Genomic DNA, 6,545 nt, shown 5'->3' with positions numbered 1-6,545 from the left:
ATCACACGCTCACACACACACACGTAAAGATGCCTCGTCCTCCACCCCCAAAAGCCTATTCACAATGGTGCCTGTCAAATGGTGCCCGTCAAAGGGTTATTACCAAATAGTGCCCGCCCAGCACCAGTGCTCTAAACACTCCCTCCATATTGCTGCATTTGAGGCGGGTCACGTTCAGGATTAAACCATTGGACTAAATGTAGGAGTCCATATAAAAGCACACACCATTTGAAACATTATGTACTTTGCTGTCCTCACTTATTTTCACACACCTCTGTGCTGACTCTGAATGGCATTAAACAGTTTTCTTTTACATTCATATATATGACGTCAAATCCCGTAGCATCATTAGAAGAAAACCTCTGATGATGCTGTGTTGTTGTATCATTTCTGGAGGTGTACGATATTGTGTTGATTCAATTATGATGTTGGTATACACAGTGGCTTCATAAAATATTCATACCTCTTGACTTATTCCACATTTGTTGTTACAGCTTGAATTGAAAATGGATTAAACAATATATATATTCACCTATCTCCACGAAATAGCCCATAATGACAAAGTGAAAACATGTTTTTGAAATATTTGAAAATGTATTGAAAATGAAATACAGAAATATCTAGTTTACATACGTATTCACGCCCCTGAGTCAATACTTTGTAGAAGCAACTTTGGCAGATATTACAGCTTTGAGTCGTCCTTGGTATGTCTCTATCAGCGTTGTACATCTGGATTTGTGGATTTTCTCCCATTCTTCCTTGCAGATTTTCTCAAGATCTGTTAAGTTAGATGGACAGTGGCGGTGAACAGCAATCTTCAAGTCTTTCCACAGGTTTTCAATGGGAGTCAAGTCTTGGCTTTGGCTGGGCCACTTGAGGACTTTCAAATTCTTGTTCTGAAGCTATTCCAGCGTTACTTTGGCTGTATGTTTAGGGTCATTCTCTTGTAGAAACATAAATCTTCACCCAGTCTAAGGTCGTTTGCACTCTGAAGCAGGTTCTCATCAAGGATTTGCCTGTATTTGGCTCCATTCATTGTTCCCCCTATCCTTACCAGTCTCCCAGCCCCTGCCGCCAAAAAGCAACCCCATAGCATGATGCTGCCACCACCATGCTTCACGGTAGGAATGGTGTTAGATGGGTGATGATCTGTGCCTGACTTTCTCCAGACAGACTGCTTTACATTCAGGCCATAGAGTTATATGTTTTGTTTCATCAGACCACAGAATCTTATGCCTTATGCTCTGAGTCTTTCAAGTGCCTTTTTTGCAAACTTCAAGCGTACTGTCATGAGCCTTTTTCTCATAAGTGGCTTCTGTCTGACCACTCTCCCATAAAGCCCAGATTGGTGAAGTGCTATAGAGACTGTTGTCCTTCTGGCAAGTTCTACCATTTCAGCCAAGAAACTCTGTAGCTCTCTTAGAGTGGTCAATGGGTTCTTGGTCACCTCCCTGACCAAGGTTCTTCTTGCCCGGGTGCTCAGTTTGGTCAGATGACCAGCTCTATGCAAAGTCTGGATAGTTCATACTTTTCCATTTTCCAATGATGGAGACCACTGTGCTCTTAGAAACGTTCCACACTCTAGAAATTGTTTTATACCCTTCGCCAGATACAGTGCATTCGGAAAGTATTCAGACCCCTTCACTTTTCCAACATTTTGTTAGGTTACAGCTTTATTCTAAAATGGATATAAAAAAATGTATTGTCATCAATCTACACACAATACCCCATAATGACAAACGAAAACAGGTTTTTAGAAATGTTTGCTAATTTATTAAAAATAAAAAACTGAAATATAACATTTATATAAGTATTCAGACCCTTTACACAGTACTTTGTTGAACCACCTTTGGCAGCGATTACAGCCTCGAGTCTTCTTGGGTATGACTCTACAAGCTTGGCACACCTGTATTTGGGCAGTTTCTCCCATTCTTCTCTGCAGATCCTCTCAAGCTCTGTCAGGATGGATGGGGAGTGTCACTGCACAGCTATTTTCAGGTCTCCAGAGATGTTCGGTCAGGTTCAAGTCCAGGCTCTGGCTGGGCCACTCAAGGACATTGAGAGAGCAGGTTTTCATCAAGGATCTCTCTGCTCCGTTCATCTTTCCCTCAATCCTGACTAGTCTCCCAGTCCCTGCTGCTGAAAAACATCCCCACAGCATGATGCTGCCACCACCATGCTTCCCCATAGGGATAGTATTGGCCAGGTGATGAGTGGTGCCTGGTTTCCTCCAGATATGACACTTGGCATTCAGGCCAAAGAGTTCAATCTTAGTTTCATCAGACCAGAGAATCTTGTTTCTCATTGTCTGAGAGTCCTTTAGGTGCCTATTGGCAAACTGCAAGTGGGCTGTCATGGTCCTTTTACTGAGGAGTGGCTTCCATCTGGCCACTCTAACATAAAGGTCTGAATGGTGCTGCAGAGATGGTTGTCCTTCTGGAAGGTTCTGCCATCTCCACAGAAGAACTCTGGAGCTCTGTCAAAGTGAACATCGGGTTCTTGGTCACCTCCCTGACCAAGGCCGTTCTCCCCGATTGCTCAGTTTGGCTGAGTGGCCAGCTCTAGGAAGAGTCTTGCTGGTTCCAAATTTCTTCCATTTAAGAATGATAGAGGCCACTGTGTTCTTGGGGACCTTCAATGTTGCAGAGATGTTTTGGTACCCTTCCCCAGATCTGTGCCTCGACACAATCCTGTCTACGGACAATTCCTTCGACCTCATGGCTTGGTTTTTTGCACTGTCAACTGTGGGATCTTATGTAGACAGGTGTGTGTCCAATTAATTGAATTTACCACAAGTGGACTCCAATCAAGTTGTAGAAACATCTCAATGATGGTCAATGGAAACAGGATGCACCTGAGCTCAATTTCGAGTCTCATAGCAAAGGGTCTGAATACTTATGTAAATAAGGTATTTTAGTCTTTTATTTGGAATATATTAGCAAAAATTACTAAAAGCCTGTTTTCGCTTTGTCATTATGGGTTATGTTGTGTATATTTATGATAATTTTTCTTCCTCCATTTTAGAATAAGGCTGTAATGTAACAAAATGTGGAAAAACTGAAGGGGTCTGAATACTTTCCAAATGCACTGTATATGCCTCATCACAATTTCGGAGATCTACAGATAGTTCCTTAGACTTCATGGTATAGTTTTGCTCTGAGATGTGCTGTCAACTGTGGGACCTTATATAGATAGACCTGTATTTCTTTCTAAATCATGTCCAAACAATTGGCCACAGCTGAACTCCAATCTAGTTGTCCTGACATCTCAAGGCTGATCAAAGAAAATTGGATGCACCTGAGCTCAATTTGGAGTGTCATAGCAAAGGAGTGTAAATTAGATATTTCTGTTTTACATTTTCAATACATTTTCCAACATATATAAAAACATGTTTTCACTTTGTCATTATGGTGTATAGTGTGTAGATGGGTGAGAGAAATATTGAATCGACTTTGAATTCAGGAGTTAACACAAATGTGGAATAAGTCATTGGGTATGAATAGTTTCTGAAAGTAATGTATTATGCTGTGTTGTATCAAGTGTTTTGATGTACATATGATGTTGTGTTGCGTGGCTCTCTGACTCTGCTGATAGGATTCTGGTCTTATATATTCTACTAGATGCTGCTGTCAGAGAGGACTCTCTGAGGATCTATAACAGCCTGCAGTTCTTAGTCAGATCACACTTTGGCCATTTTGATGTTGCCTATGTTTTCCTCTGGTTGTAAAATGCAACTAGAAAGAAGTCTTTATTCAATTTTTTTCTCACAAGATCTGTAACGTGTAAGTATAATATTTGATTCTTATTACTCCTGAATATTTCAGATGCATTACACAACCTATACCTAAACAGAAATATAATGAAATGTAATATACAGATATACGGTATAATATGCATACATTATAGACGTGGGTGTCAGGGAGTGACAGTAAAACGGAGATCAGTCAAAAAGCAAGCACTTCTCTCCATTATTATCTCTGTCAATTTCACTCGATTCAATTAATATTGACAACACAATCCTTTTGAATTTCCCTATAATCCAGGGTTCGAGATTTTTTTAAATCTAGTTCGACATATTTAAGGCATATTTGGGGCGGCAGGTAGCCTAGTGGTTAGAGCGTTGGACAAGTAACCGAAAGGTTGCAAGATCAAATCCCCTAGCTGACAAGATAAGAATTTGTCGTTCTGCCTAGTTTAAAAAAGGTAAAACAAAAGGTTTTGAGTCCAAGAAAATTGCTTGGCAAACTAGTATTAAAATGTGAAAGATATTTATAGACTATTATGAATCCTAATTTACAATATAAATAATATCAAAATTCGTTTGATGAACACATGTTCTGGTATAGACTATACTCGAAGCAATTTAACGAAAATGTTACCAGAATCTCTCTATTGTCTTCTTTCCCTCTCGTTCGCGTTTTATAGCGTTTACATTTCACACATTATGTAGGCCAAGGCTATGTTACTAGTCAGAATTAAGTCGAAAGAGAGCTATGTTACTAGCCAGAATTAATAAATCCAAAAAATAATCTCACATTTAACATACATTATATGACCGTTAAATATTTGTAGCCCACTCCAAGTTGTAATTCCTCAATGGTGTAAGAGACCAAGAAGCAGAACACTCACTTTCACTTGCAAATTAATCATTTTCAAGACTTTTCGTTGACATATTACAAGTTTGATGATAATTAGCCCTATAATTGCTTATGTGAGGATTCAATCAAGAAATGAAATGGAAACAAACTTTTATTTGGTTTGCCATTGTGTTGCACATCGTTTTGGGCAACCCTATTTTTTAACCTGTTTGGATCAACGTGTTTAACAGTACGAAATTCAATTGGAATAATATCATGTATTTTTGTATCAAATGTGAGAATGTAATATAATTCGTTTATATTCCAAATATGGCAAAACATATGAGGACAAGGGGCTAATCATATTATAGGGCTACATTTTATACACCACTTTTACAGGTCTAAGGTAAGCTATGAAATAACATGATTGATTAAGACAATGATGTATAACCATGTTGTAGGCCTATACATTATATTCACACCTCGTTTTGAGCCCCACTTATGCTCTGGGAAGAGAGCCAGACATCGCTTAAGGACGCCCCTCCGGCAGGCCTACACCAGACTACCCAGGTATACCATTAACTATATTACTGACAGTTCAGTAATTATTCAGAGAGTAAGCTTGAGCCCACTACGTTAATATAGCAGTACCACGGGCACAGGAGCATTTACACAATCTAATGCAATGAGATCCATGTTTGACACAGTTTTACCCATTGATTACGTGACTAACTTTGCCTGCACCTTTCATTTGATGCAAGTTATTACATTATTTCATTGGTTGTTGTGTCACAATCTCTCATTTATAAACTGATGAAAACGCATAGGCCCTAAATAAAACAGTTTTGCAATTATTTAATAAATATAAATACATAAACTGGAACAATATAAAATGTGCATAAATAGAGACGAAATAGGAAATTCACTTTTTTGTGTCTGGTTCTCGATTGCAAACTATAGAGATTCATTGGAAACACGTGGCGCTGTCCTCTCAGCACTTCGAATCCATAGGCTAAATTAGTCAAACTGACAGATGCAATGGTATTGCCAAATAATCTCCCCGTTCTCCTGATAGGCCTAGGCTACAATAAAGGTTTTGCTGGTTAAGTAATATTTGTGTGTCAATATTTCATTCAAACCTATTGCAAACAATGAGATGTACCTTAATTAAAGGTATGAGGAACAAATTGTGAAGGAATATTCAATGACGTCTCTTTTCTCAAACGATGTAATAAAATAGGCCAAGATACAAATTCTCTGCCATGAAAGGTAGACCATTTTAGCTATATTCTTGACATTCATCAGAGACTGTGGATTTTACAGACTGAAATGTTTCTTCTCCATGCCTGAAGGTGTCCCTCTTTCCAGCCTTCTCTCAAGTATTCCTGCATCTGATAGACTGCATTGCTGAGAACACTTCACTGAAGCTCTCTCTCTGATACACATATTATCCTCTCAGTCCAGCTTTCTGCATCAGGTTTTCTGCAGCATGTTATCCTTATTCTAATTCACACCTATCTTTGAATAGCTGTTTCAGTTCAGTTGCACTTCAGTATTGAATGTGAGATGGGTGATTATGATCAGAGTGACACCAGTCTGATCCTTTTACCATTCTAATTCGGATTAGTTATAAACAGCTCAGTGGTTGGGGAACCAATTGATTATGTGGAGGCCCAACTTCTTTGGGAAGAGAAAGGGACCCCTGTTGTCTTATACCAGCTCCTCAGACTCCTCCAACTTCCAAGTCCAGGGGCCCATAAATTGGATGAGGGGTACCCGGATTGGGGGGCGGGGCATGCCTTAAACAAACTGCTGTACCCCCGGTCTGAATAAATGGGGGGTGGGGGTGTCTAGAAGGGGGTTGTAGGATACATTAAATCAGCCTGATTAGAATTTTAGGCATGGCTCAGGTCTGACAGAGCGAGCGGGCAGCTCCTGAGTGATACTATTCACATCCCAGGAGAGAGG

The sequence above is a fragment of the Salmo salar genome, chromosome ssa16, assembly GCF_905237065.1.
Source record: "Salmo salar chromosome ssa16, Ssal_v3.1, whole genome shotgun sequence".
Lineage (NCBI taxonomy): Eukaryota > Metazoa > Chordata > Actinopteri > Salmoniformes > Salmonidae > Salmo > Salmo salar.
This window is presented reverse-complemented; position numbering follows the sequence as displayed.